This window comes from Oncorhynchus tshawytscha, linkage group LG08, assembly GCF_018296145.1.
Source record: "Oncorhynchus tshawytscha isolate Ot180627B linkage group LG08, Otsh_v2.0, whole genome shotgun sequence".
Lineage (NCBI taxonomy): Eukaryota > Metazoa > Chordata > Actinopteri > Salmoniformes > Salmonidae > Oncorhynchus > Oncorhynchus tshawytscha.
In genome coordinates, this window is record NC_056436.1 from 52,299,970 (window position 1) to 52,321,506 (window position 21,537).

The 21,537-nt window shown below is 42.3% G+C and overlaps 1 pseudogene; it reads right to left on the reverse strand.

The window, feature by feature from the left end:
• Nucleotides 1-21,537, reverse strand: part of LOC112255706 — a 53,336-nt pseudogene that overhangs the window by 4,002 nt on the left and 27,797 nt on the right.

The following is a 21,537-nucleotide window of genomic DNA, read 5'->3' on the forward strand; positions in this document are numbered from 1 at the left end:
TCTTCTCGCAAATCGCTCAGCACAATACTCTGCACAAGTCTTGACTAACATACATGACGATGTAAATACATTTCTATGAAGTGTATAATGGAAAATAATATTTCACAAACTAAATCTGTACCTGTGTCAATCTTTTTTCCATGCAAGGCCAGAGTGCAGGAGACGTTATGACAATTCAATCACTCATAAATGCCATCTATTGGTATCTCTAACTTCCCTCTCATCATGCCTAAAGATATACGCAAGGTTAAATAACCATTCCTCATTCAACTGTGAGGGAAGTGGTTAGGGACAACTTCATCTTGACCTTAGATCAGTGTCTGGGGGCAACTTATTTCTAAAATCACACAAACCTCCCCCCACTCACCAGAAACAAGCCCATCCCCTTCCTCACCTTTCCCTCACCCGCCGCACACAACCAACCCTCACCCACCTGCAGCATGCTGACATGACAGGGTGTCCCGCTGGTGCCGTTGACTGTGTTGTTCCTGCCCGCCGCCTTCTCCTTCCCCTTTGCCTTGGACGCCATCTTGGCCTTCTCTGCCTCAATGCGCTTGGGGCTGTTGAGCATCACCTGCACCACCTGCACCACTCCACCAGCGAGGCGAAGCCAAACAGCAGACATGCGATGAGACAGACGTCGATGGCCTTCACATAGGACACCTTGGGCAGCTCTGAGGCCAGGGACGTGCACTCAGAAGACAGGGAGAGCACCGAGAGGATCCCTGGGAGTGAAGATGTGGCCTTGTCAATTAAACATCCAAGGAAGGAGAGCATAGCTTAGCGTTGGGGATACTTCTACATTTGTCTTAGGATCTCAAATTAGCATTTGACCTCTGGACTCTCTAATGCGCGACATAAAATGCACAGCAGACAAGGAGATTCAACTTCAGACCATGAGGATCGCAGTATTTTATTAGTTTTCATCCTTGCCTTTAAATCAGAGGTCTAGACTTTGATCTAAACCAGGTGAGTGGTAAATAGCAGGGAGAAGACACAGCAGCCCTTGAGAGTTGGAATTGAATACCCCTGGAATACAGTACATAATAATGGATATATGAATCACCTAAACTAGGCAGTGGTAATGAAACACTCACAAGCCCATATCCCAGGATTTACAGTACAAAGGGCCCAATTATAAACCTCCTTTACCTTTCTCATTCTAGTGATGAAGATGGTTCAAATAGCCACTGATTTTTTTTCTCCAAATGAACAATTAATCTAGGTTGTTGTATGGATAAAAATCTTCATATAAAAGCGGTGTCCTTATTTCGGATGATTATCTAACCCCATTCGAGTTCACCGTTGCTCCAAAATCATTTTCATCACAGCACGTAAGATGGCCTATTTTTACATAAGACAAGGAAGATGTTGGCTCTGTTGAAACAGCATAATGCTTTGTTTGCCGACGCTTGGCCCCCGATGGGGCGCTTTATTGTGGGAACAAAATGAGTCTGAAACCGACCCACATAGTAGGAAGCATGTATGGAAGTATTCCATACATTTAATAACATGTACGCAAACATACACACACGCTCACAGAGATGAATGAATGACACATGGGATGAAAGTGACAAACAGCTGGAGGTGAATGGTCCTCTTATCCACACAGCTCTTTCCAGACCCATCGGACTGTGTGACGTGACGTCAAATGGGTGAGAAGTTGACATTTCCGACTCATGCAGGCTTGTTGACAATGGACCAGGCGAGTTACCCATACAAAATAAAAAGGTATCATTATCTATTATGTATCATGTAGGGGCGACAGTGGAAGGACAATGGGTGGTCCCATTCACATTGCACTCCCTCGGACAGACAGTGAAAAAGTAACATGGGAGACTAGATTATATGAAAAAATGGAAAGCAATCATGTCATCATGCAGTGATGGCTAATATTAGGCTGCATTTGATGCCTCGATATGTCAAGACTAGCCTCGAAATCCAAACTGAATCACACTACGTTTCACTATTGCTTCAATTAGTGAAGCGAAACAATAGTGAAACTTGGTGTGATTCAGTTTGGATTTGGAAGCGAACACCACAGACAACACCATAGTGACATGGGAGACTAAAGCAGGCTTGTCTGTTACCCAAAGGGACCAAGAAATCACTGCTTTCAGGGTAAGGCTAGGATAGGGGTTTTACGGTCAGTGGTTAGGATAGGGATCAGAGGTCTTACCCAGAGGGACCCTGGCAGCGCTGGCATCAGGGTTGATCCAGAATGAGAGCCAAGAGAGGACCATGATGAGGAGTGTGGGGGCATAGACTCTCATCATGTAGAAGCCCACCTGCCTCCTCAGGGTGAAGATCACCTCCACACACGTGTAGTAGCCTAGAGAAGTAAAGACAAGGGGGGGGGCAGAGGAGTGTGAAAAGCCTGCACAACCAGATTAATGTTTGCCATCCCTTGTATAAGTATGTACATTCACAAACTAAAGTGTACCAAGTTTTTCAAGCTACTGTTAGGGTAACACACATTCATAACGAAGTAATCTAAAAATGTATTTGGGTATAAAATAATATGACTACTAAATGACTGTTGTGATAACTAACTATAATTGCTAAATACCATTGCATTACATCGGTCTATGTATGAAATCATAATAATGAACTACACGTCTTTTCCAAGAGTTTGACTAAGGACAAGCAGAGGGAGAGAACGCATCATCATCAAGATACCCTATATACCAGGCTAAATGTGTATGTTCTCACACTCGTCTAATACCGGAGGCTATTTCCTCTTGGATATTTTTTCAGAAGCAGAACAGGAGGGGCAGCCCCTGGCGTGTTCCATTTTGTCAGATTCCTCTCTCTTTCCCCCTATCTGCTAAAGCTCTGCTGTTTAATTGCATTTGTGAATAACCATGGTATCTCACTTCCTAGACAGACTGCTGTTTCACCATTTCTTTCCCTTGTTATCTGCTTTGGAGTAACGTCATTGAAACACGTCTCTCTCATGTTCCCCTTCAGTCGGTCACTCGGTATAACACACTAGGGGAGTCAACGACCAATCGTATTCACCTTAAGAAAACTGAAATCACGCCCAATGGATGCCGAGCCCGCCCCCTTCATGGCTATAATAAATCAGGGCTCGCACTCATTTCCTAATTTCTTCGCTCTTCAGCTCCTGTCACGCAATTTCCAAACTTTTCAAGCACACGAAGACAACAAGATTTGGCTCCGACTTAGTTGTCTGTTAGTGGGAACATTGCGTACTCCCCCCCTAGATCAGGGGTCTCCAACATGTCGATTGTGAACTACCAAGTAGCTTGCAGCCCACCCATGAGTAGCTCGCCAAACAATTCTGAAAGTACATCCAAATTTCACGTGTCCCACCGCAAATTTTGTTAACAAATCTCACAAGTACAGTATCAGACACTGCAATCTCCCAGCTACTATCTAAACAATGCAACATTGATATTATCCCAGCCCTAGTTAGCCACTATTGGATTAAAAAGCCAAACCTAACACAATATCTGCAAATACATTTCCAGCAATATTGCCCCTGTCGGTCTGTGTGGTGCGCGCGTTTGTCTGTCACTCCGTGTGTTGATGTGATAAGGGTCTTGTGGATTGACAGAAATACTTTCCCCCAAACCTTCGCAATTAAATGTGAACTGCAAAGTAGGTTTACGTGGCGGAAATATATCATGAGTAAGTACATCATTTGTATCTATTATTTGTTATTGGCAAAGTATGCCGTGATATGAGCAGTAGCAGTTCAGACTCATCATTAGACTAGCCCATTAGATGGCACCTTCCTCACTTGCTAGATGCACAATTAAAAGGGGAATTACACTCAAAAATACATTTTTGTTTTCTTCCAGACCTACAAAAAAATAAGTCAGCATTTCAGCATTGACATGGACTCAGTACTTCCAAGTGTTTTCTCTCTGAACAATTGTAATTTTGAGAGTCAAAAACAACATAAAACCAGGAAAAATTCAACTGAAAAAACTATTTAGGAAAATATAACAATTAGGGAGAAGAAAATCCACAGATTTTATAGGGCCCCCCTTAGAGTCATTAATTAACCATTATTCTACCAGATATATTGGCAGAAAATAGTGCACTACTTTCTCTTGTACACTAAGAACCTGGGGAAGAGTTGCAGGGGAGAATAGAAGAGAAGAATGTGCCAATTTAAATGTCTCGAAAAAATATTGTAGCTTGCAACATGTTTAATTTTTTTAAAGTAGCTCTCATGCTAGAAAAGGTTGAAGACCTCTGCCCTAGATGTTGTGAGTGTTGTGTATTGGTTTTTGCTTTATAAAAAAGCAACAACTTTCTGCTCTGCTTGTGTAGCTAAAGCTTCCTTACTTGGGTAGGATTTGTGTTTGCTAAAAGCCCATTAATTGCTGCTCTGCTTGTGTAGCCAATGCTTCCTTACTTTAGTAAGATGGCCAGCGTAAGACTAAGTTCAAAAAGGCTGACCTCCAACCGCGCCTTAGGGCATGTGGTTTCAGAATGACAATTTAAGATACTCGCGAGTGCGGTCCTGTTTGCCTGGGGTGAAAACACACTCAGGAGTGAGGCCAGGAGGGATCAGCAGTGGTTGTCGGAGTTGATAGGGGTGTCATCCCAGCCGAGGTGAGGCTCATTCCAGTTTCTCTGGCACTGTTCAGAGTCTGGATTCTGGTGATAATATACTATCTCTGGTTAGCTCTAGAGAGTTTTCAGAGTCTGAATTGGATGACATCAGTCCGGGGCAGCCTAAAGCCCTGGCTTTGGATTCGGTGGGGGAGAGTGAACCATTGGTGGTTAATGCGCCTATGATGGAGCTGTTGGAGCTCTACTTCCGGCGCCGACAGAGATGGCCGCCTCGCTTCGCGTTCCTAGGAAACTATGCAGTGTTTTGTTTTTTTACGTGTTATTTCTTACATTAGTACCCCAGGTAATCTTAGGTTTCATTACAGTCGAGAAGAACTACTGAATATAAGATCAGCGTCAACTCACAATCAGTACGGCCAAGAATATGTTTTTCGCGACGCGGATCCTGTGTTCTGCCTTTCAACCAGGACAACGGAATGGATCCTATGCGGCGACCCAAAAAAACGACTCTGAAAAAGAGGGAAACGAGGCGGTCTTCTGGTCAGACTCGGGCACATCGTGCACCACTCCCAAGCACGCCCAATTTTTCAGTTTTTGATTTGTTAAAAAAGTTTGAAATATCCAATAAATGTCCTTCCACTTCATGATTGTGTCCCACTTGTTGTTGATTCTTCACAAAAAAATACAGTTTTATATCTTTATGTTTGAAGCCTGAAATGTGGCAAAAGGTCGCAAAGTTCAAGGGGGCCGGATACTTTCGCAAGGCACTGTAATATCCCCCCCCCCAAGCAGACACATCGATGGCTCTGAACTAACTTTATTTGACTCTTTGCAAACTGGAATCCATTTATCCGGAGGCTGCATTCATTGTAGCTGGGGATTTTAACAAGGCTAATCTGAAAACAAGACTCCCTAAATTTTATCAGCATATCGATTGCGCAACCAGGGGTGGAAAAACCTTGGATCATTGTTACTCTAACTTCCGCGACGCATATAAGGCCCTGCCCCGCCCTCCTTTCGGAAAAGCTGACCACGACTCCATTTTGTTGATCCCTGCCTACAGACAGAAACTAAAACAAGAGGCTCCCACGCTGAGGTCTGTCCAACGCTGGTCCAACCAAGCTGACTCCACACTCCAAGACTGCTTCCATCACATGGACTGGGATATGTTTCGTATTGCGTCAGATAACAATATTGACGAATACGCTGATTCGGTGTGCGAGTTCATTAGAACGTGCGTTGAAGATGTCGTTCCCATAGCAACGATTAAAACATTCCCTAACCAGAAACCGTGGATTGATGGCATCATTCGCGTGAAACTGAAAGCGCAAACCACTGCTTTTAATCAGGGCAAGGTGACTGGTAACATGACCGAACACAAACAGTGCAGCTATTCCCTCCGCAAGGCTATCAAACAAGCTAAGCGTCAGTACAGAGACAAAGTAGAATCTCAATTCAACGGCTCAGACACAAGAGGCATGTGGCAGGGTCTACAGTCAATCACGGACTACAAGAAGAAATCCAGCCCAGTCACGGACCAGGATGTCTTGCTCCCAGGCAGACTAAATAACTTTTTTTGCCAGCTTTGAGGACAATACAGTGCCACTGACACGGCCTGCAACGAAAACATGCGGACTCTCCTTCACTGCAGCCGAGTTGAGTAAGACATTTAAACGTGTTAACCCTCGCAAGGCTGCAGGCCCAGACGGCATCCCCAGCCGCCCCCTCAGAGCATGCGCAGACCAGCTGGCCGGTGTGTTTACGGACATATTCAATCAATCCCTATACCAGTCTGCTGTTCCCACATGCTTCAAGAGGGCCACCATTGTTCCTGTTCCCAAGAAAGCTAGAAAGCCCACAACCGTAAGGCTCTCCAGAGGGTAGTGAGGTCTGCACAACGCATCACCGGGGGCAAACTACCTGCCCTCCAGGACACCTACACCACCCGATGTTACAGGAAGGCCATAAAGATCATCAAGAACATCAACCACCCGAGCCACTGCCTGTTCACCCCGCTATCATCCAGAAGTCGAGGTCAGTACAGGTGCATCAAAGCTGGGACCGAGAGACTGAAAAACAGCTTCTATCTCAAGGCCATCAGACTGTTAAACAGCCACCACTAACATTGAGTGGCTGCTGCCAACACACTGACACTGACACTGACTCAACTCCAGCCACTTTAATAATGGGAATTGATGGGAAATTATGTAAATATATCACTAGCCACTTTAAACAATGCTACCTTATATAATGTTACTTACCCTACATTATTCATCTCATATGCATACGTATATACTGTACTCTATATCATCGACTGCATCCTTATGTAATACATGTATCACTAGCCACTTTAACTATGCCACTTTGTTTACATACTCATCTCATATGTATATACTGTACTCGATATCAGCTACTGTATCTTGCCTATGCTGCTCTGTACCATCACTCATTCATATATCCTTATGTACATATTCTTTATCCCCTTACACTGTGTATAAGACAGTAGTTTTGGAATTGTTAGTTAGATTACTTGTTGGTTATTACTGCATTGTCGGAACTAGAAGCACAAGCATTTCGCTACACTCGCATTAACATATGCTAACCATGTGTATGTGAAAAATACAATTTGATTTGATTTGATTTGTCATAGGGCAGCAGATCACCTGGGGGCGGATTGGCCATCTTCTCCCCCAGAGTGAAGTTCCTCCAGGTTTGGGGGAATGTATTTACCTTGTGACCTGCAGTGGTGAAGCGTAGCTTACCGCTGTTTAAAGATTTAGCCTGATGAGCTAAAGTCAACCTGGGATTCCCTTCATTCAGCCATGTTTATGCTACCAGGTTATTTAGACTTCATGAATATAGAGGGTATGGAGGTGGCGGGACTGGTTTACATACAGCCGATGGATGGAAAGCAATTTACTTAACTCCAGAGGTTAAGAAGGGGGCTAATCCTAGCATGGTGCTTCCAAATAAACAGTGCCGGTTCTCGGCAGATCAGCTGGACAAAGTGTATCAGGATGAGCGTTGGCGGCCAGGTCGTTGAATGTTGAATGTGGTTACAATGCTGCAGATGTATCATATTGGTTTGCTGCAGTAGCTGAATTGGACCATGGAGGTGGAGAAGCCGGATTCAGAGCTACCCGACACAATCCGTGCTATGGCTGATTTAGTGCCGCATCTTTCCCGCTGTATTATCCTGGCTGTGGGAAAGTATGGGGGCGACGGTAGTGGCTCAGTGCCACCCCTGATTGACGTTGTCCCGGATTCCAGAGGAGCGACAGGCGGATGTATTTGGATGGGCCAGTTATGCCAATAAGGTTGTTTGGCTCGGCTATGGAGTCCTTATAGGCCGTTTCGAGGAGAAACAAAATGATGGGTGATGGGGGGGCTTCAAGATCAGTTTTTGACTGTTTTGGTGCTTCTGGGCAGCGGTGGACATCTTGGCACATATGCCATGCTGGGTCAAAGGAGAGCAGGGTGAAAGTAGACTCTTCAATGGCGCAGGGGGAAGAAGCAGACCTTGTGACCCTAGCTGGAGGCCGAGGTAGGAGGCATGTTCTCGGCGCTCTCGTCCCCAAGCATTTACTGTGTCAATGGGGGCAAGTTACTGGTTGCCGAAGTCCCCGACCACGGTGTGGGCCGGATATTAGAACGGAAGGTACGTTAAGAGGGTCTGTTGTTGATTCTGGTGACTTCCTGTTGGCCCAGACAACCCTGGATCCCGGAGATCATCCACCTGTTGGGCGGGGTTCTGTGGAGGGTTCTGTGTTATTGGGATCTATTGTGTCGGGGGCACGGGAGAGTTTGGCACCCACCACTGCAGATATGAATCTGTGGGTTTTGGCCCCTGAAAGGTTGAATTTGACGGCTAAGGGTTTTCCTTTGAATATGATTACGACGGTACAGTCAGTGTATAGGGTGTTGTATACATATAAGTGGCACGTTTGAGGGTTAGTGTCAGGGAAAAGGAATTTCTCCTTTGGTGTACATTTTGTTGTTCTTGCAAGAGCTCTTTGAACAGGGCCTTTCTTTTTCCACATTTAAGGTATATTTGGTAGCCATCTCAGCTTGTCATGTATGGATTGAGGGTGCTACCCCGGGGCCTCAGACACTGGTGGTGTGGTTCCTGAAAGGCGTGCGTCGGCCCAGACCAGTGTCTAAGCCTATGGCACTGATCTGGAACCTGGCTTTGGTCCTGGACGCTTTGTGTGAGCCTTTATTTGAACCATTGGAGTCTGTGGACCTGAAAGTCCTTTCATACAAGACTGCCTTTCTCATGGCCTTGGTGTCGGCCAAGCATGTTGGGGGTTCTCCACACGTACACCTTTCCTGTTTGGAGTTTGCACCTGGTTACTCCAAAAGGGATGTTATGGCATAATGCAGTTTTTGTTCCCAAGGTAATGCTTATGTCTTTACAGGTCCCTTGTTTTCGAGCTGTTCCCATTCTCACCTCGCTTGGGTCAGGCATGCACTTTATGCACGGATATGGATAGAACCAAGGATATCCGCGTTCTTGGCCAGATTTTTGTCTGTTTCGCTAATCCAGCTCGGGGTAGGCGGCTTTCTAAGCAGCGTCTTTCTCATTGGATTCTGAGGGTCATCAGCCCAGGGCATATGACAGCAAATGACAAGGGTTGCCTAGCGGTGTGCATGCTCACTCCACCAGAGGTGTGGCGGCTACTTGAGCATAGTTCAAGGGTATGACGATTGGTATTTTTTGTTGTTGTATTTATTAAGGATCTCCCATTAGCTGCTGCTCTTCCTGGGGTCCTTCAACATTAAGGCAGTTATGAAATGTAATATTTAAAATTGTATATAACACTTTACCCAATACATTTAGTGTTTCCCTCAGGCCACTACTCCAGTTTTACAATAAAACATCCATATGTACGTGTGTGTAGAGTATCTTATGTGTATGTGTGTCTGTGCCTGTGTGTATGTCTTGATTTGGAATAGAGTTCCACATAGTTATGGCTCTATGTGGTACTGTGCGCCTCCCATAGTCTGTTCTTAACTTGGGGATTGTGAAGAGACCTTTGGTGGCATGTCTTGTGGGGTATGCATGGGTGTCTGAGCTAGGTGCCAATAGTTTAAAAACAGACACCTCAGTGCATTCAGTATGTCAACATTTCTTACAAAAACAAGTAGTGATGAAGTCAATCTCTCCTCCACCTTGACATGCGTGTTCATTTAAGGGCTAGCTATGCTGCCTTGTGTTGAGCCAATTGTAATTTTCTGAGGTTTCTCTTTGTGGTACCGGACCACACGACTAAACAGTAGTCCAGGTGCAACAAAACTAGAGCCTGTGTGACATGCCTTATTGACAGCGTTGTTAAAAAGGCAAAACAATGCTTTATTATGAACAGACTTATACCCGTCTCAGCTCCTGTTGTATTAACATGTTTTGACCATGACAAACACCTCAACTTGATCAATTTCCTAATTATTTATCACAAGATTTTGTTGAGGTTTAGGGTTTAGTGAATGATTTGTCTCAAATACAATGATTTTAGTTTCTGAAGTATTTAGGACAAATGTATTCCTTGCCACCCATTCAGAAACTAACTGCAGCTCTTTGTTAAGCATTGCAGTCATTTCAGTCACTGTAATAGCTGAAGTGTATAGTGTTGAGTCATACACATACATAGAGACACTGGCATGTCATTAGTAAAGATTGAAAAAAGTAATGGGCCTAGACAGCTGCCCTGGGGAATTCCTGATTCTACCTGGTTTATGTTGGAGAGGCTTCCATTAAAGAACACCCTCTGTGTTCTGTTAGACAGGTAACACTTTAACCACAATATAGCAGGGGGTGTAAAGCCATAACACAAGTTTTTCCATCAACAGACTATGATCGATAATGTCAAAAGCCGTACTGAAGTCTAACAAAAGACCTCCCACAATATTTTACATTAGTATTCAGACCCTTTGCTATGAGACTCGAAATTGAGCCCAGGTAAATCCTGTGATCATCCTTGAGATGTTTCTACAACTTGTTGGGATTCCACCTGTGGTAAATTACATTGATTGGACATGATTTGGAAAGGCACACACCTGTCTATAAGGCCCCACAGTTTATATATATCAACCTGGTCTCAAGGCATTTAGTATTATTCTGTATGTAAATCGAAGACTTAATTTAGTATGATATGTTAGGTTTGTATGTCATGCAATAATTTGTGGATGTCCATCACCCATTTTATATGATATGTTGCTAAACGTATGAGTGTGTTACGAATTCTAGCTAGGTCAGCTAGGTCGCTAACATTAGCTAGCTGGCTAACGCTAGCTGGGTTAGGGGTTAATGTTAGGGTTAAGTTTATGATTGAGGTTAAAGGATTAAGGTTATGGGAAGGGTTAGCTAACATGCTAACTAGTTGCTTAGTAACTAAAAAGTATTAAGTAGTTAAAGTTGCTGATTAGCTAAAATGCTAAAGTTATCCGTGAGGAGATTTGAACTCGCAACTTTTGGGTTCCTTGACGTTTGCGTTATACGCCCACCCATCCACCCTTTGCTTAAGTAACCATTTGTCTTATGTAACCATACCAAACTTAACACATCATACTTGGGGCGGCAGGGTAGCCTAGTGGTTAGAGAGTTGTACTAGTAACTGAAAGGTTGCAAGTTCATATCCCTGAGCTGACAAGGTACAAATCTGTCATTCTGCCCCTGAACAGGCAGTTAACCCACTGTTCCTAGGCTGCCATTGAAAATAAGAATTTGTTCTTAACTGACTTGCCTAGTTAAATAAAGATAAAATAAAAAAATACTAATTTAAGTGACACATATGTACATTTACTACGATATATCTAGTTTGAGACTAGGCTGGCTATATTCATAACTATTAATTTTCACACCCTGTTTCCTGGCTACTCGCTCTACCTTTCCCTTCAATAGAGCTTGTTTTTAGTATTTTATTAGGATCTCCATTAGCATTTGCCAAGGCAGAAGCTATTCTTCCTGGGGTCCAAACAGCTTGCCTGGAATGTAGCTTGCCTGGAGAAATGGAACCAATGGAATAGTCACAGAAGTGCAAACCCCTGCCCTTCTGGCACTCAAACAGGCTCAATCAAACAAAGTATTTGAAAGAGAAGGAATCCTACTTGAACCAGGCTTTGAGACCCTGTGGGGGTTTCGGGAGGACAGACTGAGGTTGTTCACCCACCTCCAGTCTCACTGTGTGATCTTCATGCCATGTTAAGGGGGGGCTGCCATAGAACAGGCTCCCACCGGTCACAGACAACGGTAATCTTTGTGTCTCACTGGTTCGTCACAACAATCCCATTAAAAAGGTCAGCCTCACTGCCAGCTGCGTTGCTCCCCTGTGTGAGTGTGCTGGGGTTGTGTTCAAACTGAGTGCTAACTGTGTAGGCCTTTCGCTATTGGCGCTATGCTAGTCTGCAGTGACAATCGCTGCTTTGTTTTTAGTGTTAGCATTTTGGTTCTCACACTGACAAGTGAAAAAAAGGCCTGGGTTTTCAAAGTGCATTAGAGAAGTGTGACCTATCAAGGTTTTAATATCTCCAGGTATTGAGCATGAGGGCAACTATATATTTCTTCCATGTGCAAGTGCAGGACAAGTGTAAAAAAAACACCAATAAAGCTTTGGCCAAAGCTAGTTAGCTACATACAGTGATGCAGTGATGAGGATCGTATGGAATACTAAGTTACAAGGCTACTCTTGAATTATTATTGAAATGTGGTTTGTGTTTTGGCGCCACGTGACTGCCGTGGCTTCAACTAAGTAGGTGCTTTAGTTTGGTAAAAGTGAAGGAGTAAATCAAATCAAATTTTAGTCACATGCACGGAATATAACAGGTGTAGACCTTACAGTGAAATGCTTACTTACAAGCCCAACAATGCAGTTAAAAAAATATGGATAAGAATAATAAATAGAAGTAACAAGTAATTAAAGAGCAGCAGTAAAATAACAATAACGAGACTATATACAGGTGGGTACAGAGTCAATGTGTGGGGCCACTGGTTAGTGGAGGTAATATGTACATGTAGGTAGAGTTATTAAACTGACAATGCATAGATGATAACAACAGAGAGTAGCAGTGGTGTAAAAGAGGGCGAGAAGGGGGTGGCAATGCAAATAGTCTGGGTAGCTATTTGATTAGATGTTCAGCAGTCTTATGGTTTGGGGGTAGAAGCTGTTTAGAAGCCCCTTGGACCTAGACTTGCCGTGCGGTAGCAGAGAGAACAGTCTATGACTAGGGTGGCTGGAGTCTTTGACAATTTTTTGGGCGTTCCTCTGCCACCTCCTGGTATAGAGGTCCTGGATGGCAGGTAGCTTGGCCCTGTGATGTACTGGGCCGTTCGCACTACCCTCTGTAGTGCCTTGCGGTCAGAGGCCGAACAGTTGCCACACCAGGCAGTGATGCAACCTTCTGAGGATCTGAGGACCCATGCCAAGTCTTTTCAGTCTCCTTAGGGGGAATAGGTTTTTCATGCCCTCTTCAAAAGCTACGGATTCCATGAATTGCAGTGGCTGAGCTCAAACTTCATCTGAGTCCTACTATGGAGAAGCCACACAGGGTGGAGAGACACCTAAATGACACCATGCTGCCTGCCCGCCCCTTGCTACAGAGACTATCTTTGGTTGCTCTCCTCCTTTGAACACCTCCCGCCGTTGACCACTCAAGCATGCACTTTCCCGACCCTCACAATTACCTTCTATCTCATGAATGATATCGTTGTTTTTCTATATTGCTTGTCTTTTGTGTTTCTTTAACAGTTTGAGATTTATTTATTGAATAGCGCTATAAAAGTTGAATAAATTATTATTATTAGCGTTAGTATTGAGCCACGTAAAACATTTGAACTCACAGGGAATAATTAATGAATAGATGAAAAGGGAAAATCCAGAGCCTTTACATTCTGAAGCCAAGCACATGTAGGTCTCTGACACTCCAATTTATGGCAAAGCTTAATCAGGAGACTTGAAGTTCATTGGTTCAAAGGCTTTCTCACTGTGCAACCAAATGCAAGGGGGAATCTGGCATAAGTAAAATCAATTAGACCAATATGGTTTCATTCGCATATTCCTTAAAAATAAAGGCACTTATACATATATGCATATGACAAGTAATCATGACTTATACCTGTAGTTAGCACAGTTTCACATATGCATGCATATGAGGAGCATACCTGCCCCTGCGTAGAATTTGGTGCAGTTGCCATACTCTATATCCTCCTGTTTGATATCAAACTGGGGCAGGGCGATCTCCTCCATCTGGACAGGGTCCCCTGACTGCCACATAAACTGCAGGTCATCTGTTGTATAGCCAACTGTAGACAGAGACAGACAAATTCACACACAGAGAAGCATCCATAGGCACGCGTACACAGGAAAACGCACGCACGCACATGCAAACACACCCACACACATCGTCATCATCAACAACAGTTAATACTATATATAAATCTCCATCCAGGCATGATTACACTATATGTCAATGTTGTTTGAAGTACATATTTCAAATAATAGTAATCACACTCTGCTAAGAAGATGCTTTTTCCAGTAGTCATTTTCAATTACGTACAAACATGAAATATAGGCAGATTTACATGTCCTATAGATTTTACTAGTGTTGTTTTTTTAAACCAGGCTAGTCAGTTAAGAAAAAAATTATTATTTACGATTACTGCCTGAGAAGTGGTGAAGGGCAAGTGCAGCTCTAAATAATTAAAACAAGACAGGGAAGAGACAACAGGAAAGACATCACAAGACATAAGACAGTACAGACAGTAACAACAATGCATACTAAAACAGTGACAAACTGGATATAAATTAAACAAATTGGTCTCTAAATCGGGGTGAATGGCGGGAACCCGGTTAACGAGACCCAAAACCACTCCCTTTCCCTGGGATAAATAACAGCGAGATAACAGGGCATGATAATCAATTATTTAAATGGAGAGCATGGGCGTGAAATGGAACTGTTAAATTATATGCAATGTCTAAATCTGGCTTATCTACGGCATCTGCATGATGAATCATCAGGGGGGGACAGACAGCCCATCTGAGATTGGAGCGCAGTTCACAATGCATGTAGATCTATCACCATGGTAACTTTTTTTCTTGTGACAGGTAAGCCTACATTTGCTGCAGCATAGTCTATAACAGGGTTAACCAACTGGTGGCCCCACAGGCTGAATTTGGCCCGCGTGTGGTTTTATTTGGCCATTTTCATTGTTGTACATAAAATACTATAAAAACACCAGGATTTCAGCTCCAAGTGATTTTAGTTTAGGAAACTCTGTTCCCAAGTTTTCCCACGCATAGTACAGAAATATGTGACCGTATAGAAATAATAATAATTAAATATTAGATTTATATAGAGCTTTTCTATCAACTGAGGTACTCAAAGCGCTTTACATAGGTGAGGGAAACTCACCTCATCCACCACCAATTTTGTGCCAGAACGCTCACCACACATCAGCCATCAGGTGGAGAGGTGAGGAGTAATATACACTACCGGTCAAAGATTTAAGAACAGCTACGCATTCAACATTTTTTCTGTATTTTTACTCTTTTCTACAATGTAGAATAATAGTGAAGACATCAAAACTATGAAATAACACATATGGAATCATGTAGTAACCAAAAATTCTAAATCAAAATATATTTTATAAATGAGATTCTTCAAATAGCCACCCTTTGCCTAGATGACAGCTTTGCACACTCTTGGCATTCCCTCAACCAGCTTTTTTGGAGGTACAGTGGTTGCTCCACTAAAAGTTTTGTGATTATGCTGCGGGACTGAGAGGTAATTTGTGGTTTAGTATGTTACCCTGCGTCACTGCTTCATTGCTCCAGACCAGCGCAAGGGGGAGTTAGAGCACTGATTATGCTATTGGGTCCCAAGGCACTACGGTGTCTCTGTAGTATTGTAGCCTACTCCCGGCCAGTCACGTTGTACTGCGCCTTTAGTGGCGCAGCAGTCTAAGACACTGCATCGCAGAGCAGGCGGTGGTGGAACCCCACCCTGCCCCACTGGGTAGCACAGAGCAACACTTTAAGGGGGCATTGCACTAATAATGGCACTGACTTGGGAAATGTACCCGCTGTTCTTAGTGCCAGTCTTCATTTTCAAACTAAAACAATGTAACTAATAATGGTGTGAAAAATGTGTGAAAAATGCCCTTTAGATATGAATTCGGAGAGCAAATAATATATATATTTTTTTTAGCTCATTAGACCTCTCACTAAACGCGTCACATTATACTTAAATCCAAACTCTAAAAGTGATTGGAAACGTAGATACAAATTATTTGTGACATTGTGGTTACAAAGAAATTAAACAAGATGCTATGTTTTTATTTACAGTAGTGATGGACAGCTGGTGGCATTTTGAAAACAGGTATTTCAAACACTTGTAGACTGATTAGCAGGACTCTTAATAGACTCTTTATAGCCCGGCTACTGTAGGTGTGAAAGTGTATTTTTTCAGAGCATACAGCCATGCCGACAACCAACCGTGGAGATAAGTGGACAAAGGGCTGGACAACGGGCCACACCGAAAAAAAACCTGCATGATTGCCAAGAAAAAGGTTTGTTTTTCCTAGACTCTTAAAATGTTTATGCAGCATTTGTGTGTTGGAGTGACATTTCATTCTTAATTGATCTACCGTTTCTATCATAGGCCACTATAATAGATGGGGGCTCAGGGCGGTACCATTCTGTTCATCTGATGAAGCTGCACATGGATCAGATTCAAACTTTGAAGACCGAGATCAAGTCATTGAAGGCAGACCAGCAGAAAGAGAAACATTATCTGAGGGCAGAGATACGGGTGACAGCTGATCCATTGGTCCAGAGCCAGGCAGAGAATGACGCGTTGAAGAGGGCGAGGAATGAGATGGAGTCACAATCCATGCCAGGCACAACTGTGAGCTCTGGAACTCCAACTCCGACAGGCAGAGTCAACATACCTGGCGGGTTCATCAGGTCGTCGGTTCACCCTGAAATTTCCAGTCCTCTTCTAACAACAGAACTTGACCAACTGCTCACCAGGAACAGCAAGAGCCGTCCGGACCGTTATGCTGTTCTGCTATAGGCTAATAAACAAATGCAGGTGGCTTATATCTTAAAAATGCTTTAAATGCTTTATTATCCAAATGTAAAAGCATATACTGTACAGTAATGTATTTCTTCATCAGAATCTTTATGCTTTCGTTAATATTTTATTTTTTAAAATACTCTTTCGAAATGCCGATGTTTATTCAGTTATGGATCCATAACGAATTATTAAGGTAATAAATACCAATGAATTACACAAATATTGGAACAAAGTTGTCTAATGAAGGTAAACAAATGGTTGCTTACTGGAAAATACTTTTCAAAACACACACGGTCATGTTGTACAGCGCCATTATGGATATTAGCAGGTAGCTGGACAATAGACTTGCATAGAAGAAAGGTAGAGAGAGAATGTATTTCTTAGTTAGGTTGGCTGTATCACAACTGGCCATGATTGGTTGAAATTTCAGTTTAATCCAACAGAAAAGACAAAACAAAACATAAAACAAAAAACAAAAATATAATTATTATTATTATGTATCACATCCGACCGTGATTGGGAGTCCCATTGGGTTAGGGTTAAATAAAAACAGAAATAATGTTTTGGCCCTTACAAATATTATTTGACCCTTTATTCATATTACAATCGCTCACTTTCATAAAAAAAAACAACGAAATAACCTCAAGTATCATTGTATATTATCTTATAATATTAAAAGTGGTGTAGGTCTTATTTGTTTAAAGAGCACGTTGGAATTAGAAGGAATAGGATTTAAAGCAATAGCCTACAACTATTTTAGCACCGCTTTGTGCTGCGCTGAGACAAGCATGGGGACTGGTCTTGATAAATCAAAGAGATTTTTATTTTTACTGAATCTCCGTTTGGCTATTGGTTAGACTACAATTATAGTGTTGAAATGTTATGCTCTTAGTGTAACCTTTATTTAACTAGGCAAGTCAGTGAAGAACAAATTCTTATTTACAAGGACAGCCTACTCTTTCCTCACAATCAGGGGAAGAACCCCGGTCTCGCGCGTGCCCACACAACACGGGGATTCTTTAGCTGAATAGCCCAGTACTGTAGCCTACTCCCGACCGTCACATTGAACAGCGCCATATTTTCTGTTCCACCCATATTTATTTAAAAAGCATATTGAAGTTAGAAGCAATAGGATTTGAAGCAAAGTGCTCTGGTCTTGATAAATCAATTCGATTTTTATTTTCACTGAATCTCCGTTTGGGTATTGGTTAGACTACAATTAGGGCGTGGAAATGTTATGCCCCTTGGATATGAATTTAGAATCCTCTTATGCTGTTAGTACTGTAGCCTACTCCCGACCGTTACGTTGTACAGCGCCACATTTTCCATTCCATTTGACGGAAACCCTGAGGGTTTTGTTTTTTGTTTTTCTTGGAATAGAAACACCATAACATTAATCAAATTCATTAAGCTAGATTTATTAAAATCAATACCATATACTATGTTCATAGCGGCAGGGTAGCCTAGATGCTAGAGAGTTGGACTAGTAACCAAAAGGTTGCAAGTTCAAATCTCCGAGCTGACAAGGTAAACATCTGTCGTTCTCCCCCTAAACAGGCAGTTAACCCACTGTTCGGAGGCCGACATTGAAAATAAGAATTTGTTCTTAATTCCCTTTTAAGCTTAGGCCTACTTTTTTGAAAATTCTGTTAAAAATCGCGCAACATTTCAACGTCCTGCTACTCATGCCAGGAATATAGTATATGCATATGATTAGTATGTGTGCATAGAAAACACTCTGAAGTTTATAAAACTGGTTAAATCACGGCTGTGACTATAACAGAACGTGTGTTTCGTGGAAAAACCCAAGGAAAACTGATCACCAAAAAGGAAAAAAAAATAATCTATGCGCCAGCTCCCTGTATTGTCTATGGCAAGGCAAAATAGATGGCTCCCAGTTTACAAATCCTACAGCTTCCACACGATGTCGCCAGTCTAGGCAATTGCCTTGAGTTTGTTCCTTGGTGAAATGAAGAAGAGGCACCCCATGTCATCCGGTCCACGACAGGATGTTTTGGAGGAGACATTTTCGACCATCATTTGAAGACTTGGAGCTATTGAATACACATCGCCCCGTGATCAATTTGATAGATTATTAACATTTACTAATACCTAAAGTAGGATTACAAAAGTAGTTTGAAGTGTTTTGTCAAAGTTTATAGACAACTTTTTTTTATTTAAAAAAATTACGTTGCGTTTTGAAACAGTGTTTTTTCCTGGATCACACAATCTTCATAAATGGACATTTTGGGTATACATGGACTGATTTAATAAAAAAAAAAAACCAATAGTGATGTTTATGGGACATATAGGAGTGCCAACAAAGAAGCTCGTCAAAGGTAATGAATGTTTTATATTTTATTTCTGCGTTTTGTGTAGCGCCGGCTATGCTAATTCTTTTGTTTACGTCCCCTTTGGGTATTTCGGGGTGTTGCATGCTATCAGATAATAGCTTCTCATGCTTTCGCCGAAAAGTATTTTGGCTAGATTCACAACGAGTGTAGCTTTAATTGAGTACCTTGCATGTGTGTTTTAATGAAAGTTTGAGTTTTAACGAGTGCTATTAGCATTTGGCGTGGCACATTTACATTTCCTGATGGCTAGATGGGACGCCTGGGTGTCGTGTGGCGCTAAGAGGTTTTAACTGACTTGCCTACTTAAATAAAAGTTTTTAAAAAAGGTTTTCAATTCTCTAGTAATGCCATTATTGAAGACTATCAAATGCTTCTCAAAGATGCCCTCTGGTGGTAAAACTAGCACTAACTTGCATTAATGGTCAAAATGGCTGACAATTAAATAATGTGCCATAGAATTCTGCAGCAGCCCGCAAGGTGTGCCGCAGTATGACAAACCTTTTAAAGGAGGAACCACTTTAGTCACCTGGAACACATAACAATTAACAGGTGTGTCTTCTTAAATGAGTTTGAGCCAAGGTGTTGCGGCAAGGTGTGTGTGTGGGGGAGGGGGGGGTAGATAGCCCTATTTAGTACATTACCAAATCCATATTATGGCAAAAACAGCTCAAATAAGAAAAGACACATGACAGTTCATTATTACTTTAAGACATGAAGATCAATCAATAATGAAACATTTCAAGAACTTTCTTCAAGTGCAGTCACAAAAACCATCAAGCGCTATGATGAAACTGGCTCTCATGAGGACCGCCACAAGAATGGAAGACCCAGAGTTACCTCTGCTGCAGAGGATAATTTCATTAGAGTTACCAGCCTCAGAAATTGCAGCCCAAATAAATGCTTCAAAGATTTCAAGTAACATACACATCAACATAAACTGTTCAGAGGAGAACGTGTGAATCAGGCCTTCATGGTCAAATTGCTGCAAAGAAACCACTACTAAAGGACACCAATAAGAAAAAGAAACTTGCTTGGTCCAAGAAACACGCGCAATGGACATTAGACCGGTGGAAATTTGTCCTTTGGTCTAGAGCACAAATGTGAAATTTTTGGTTCCAATCGCCGTGGCTTTGTGGGACGTGTTGTGGGTGAACGGATGATCTCTGCATGTGTATTTCCCAATGTAAAGCATGGAAGAGATGGTGTTGTGGTGTGGGGGTGCTTTGCTGGTGACACTGTCTGTGATTTATTTAGAATTCAAGACAGACTTAACCAACATGGCTACCACAGCAATCTGCAGCGATACGCCATCCCATCTGGTTTGGCTTAGTAGGACTATGATATGTTTTTCAAAAGGACAATAACCCAACACATGTCCACTGTGTAAGGGCTATTTGACCAAGAAGTAGAATGATGGAGTGCTGCATCAGATGAGCTGGCATCCACAATCCCCCGACATCAACCAAATTGAGATGGTTTGGGATGAGTCGGACTGCATAGTGAAGGAAAGCAGCCAACAAGTTCTCAGCATATGTGCAAAATCAAGACTGCTGGAAAAGCATTCCAGGTGATGCTGGTTGAGAGAATACCAAAAGTGTGTAAAGCTATCATCAAGGCAAAGGGTGGCTATTTGAAGAATCTCAATTATAAAATATATTTTGATTTGTTTAACACTTTTTCTGGTTACTGCATGATTCCATAGTTTTGATGACTTCACTATTATTCTAGAACACCTACTCATTCAAAACCCTTGAATGAGTAGGTGTTCTAAAACCTTTGACCGGCAGTGTATGCCAATTAGGAATGAGGGGGATGATTAGGTGGCAATGATGGAATGTGGCCAGGTTGGAAATTTAGCAATTACACCCCTAGTCTTACAATAAGTGCCAAGGGATTTTGAATGACCACAGAGAGTCAGGACACTTCTTTTAACGTCCCGTCCAAAAGACAGCACCCTACACAGGGCGATGTCCCCAAATGTAATCAAGGTTTGAAATGATTATGATTTAGTCAAATATAATATCTGTTTAGAATTCTTGCAGTCAATTTACAGTCTAAAAATATTTGTTTTATTATGTTCCGGCCCCCGACCATCTGCTCAAGAAAAATTGGCTGGAGGGTGAATCTAGATGATCCCTGGTCTATAATATAAAGACAGAATGTTTATTTAATTTACCCATCTCCGTCTGGCTTTCGGGGGTCACATCTTTTTTGTTGTTGTAAAGATTATAATTTTAAAAAATGGATGCTGCTGAGTTTTAAAAACAGCCTATCACTCGAATATCGTAGCTTTAAAATCAGTGCACGCACGAGCACTCTCTCGCAGTCTTTTTCTCTCTCCATCAATTCCATTCAAATTGCATCCAAAATAGAGCATCACGTTCTACTGATATATAGCCCTATATATCGATGTCCTAGCCTACCTCTTTCAGGTAATCCATTCAATTCAGTATTAGCCTTATAATGATCTAATTAATGATGAGTTATGCATAATAGGCTTCTAACTGATAGCATGCCTCTGTCTCTTGAGCAATATGCATTTACCTGTGCTCCGCTGGCCTCT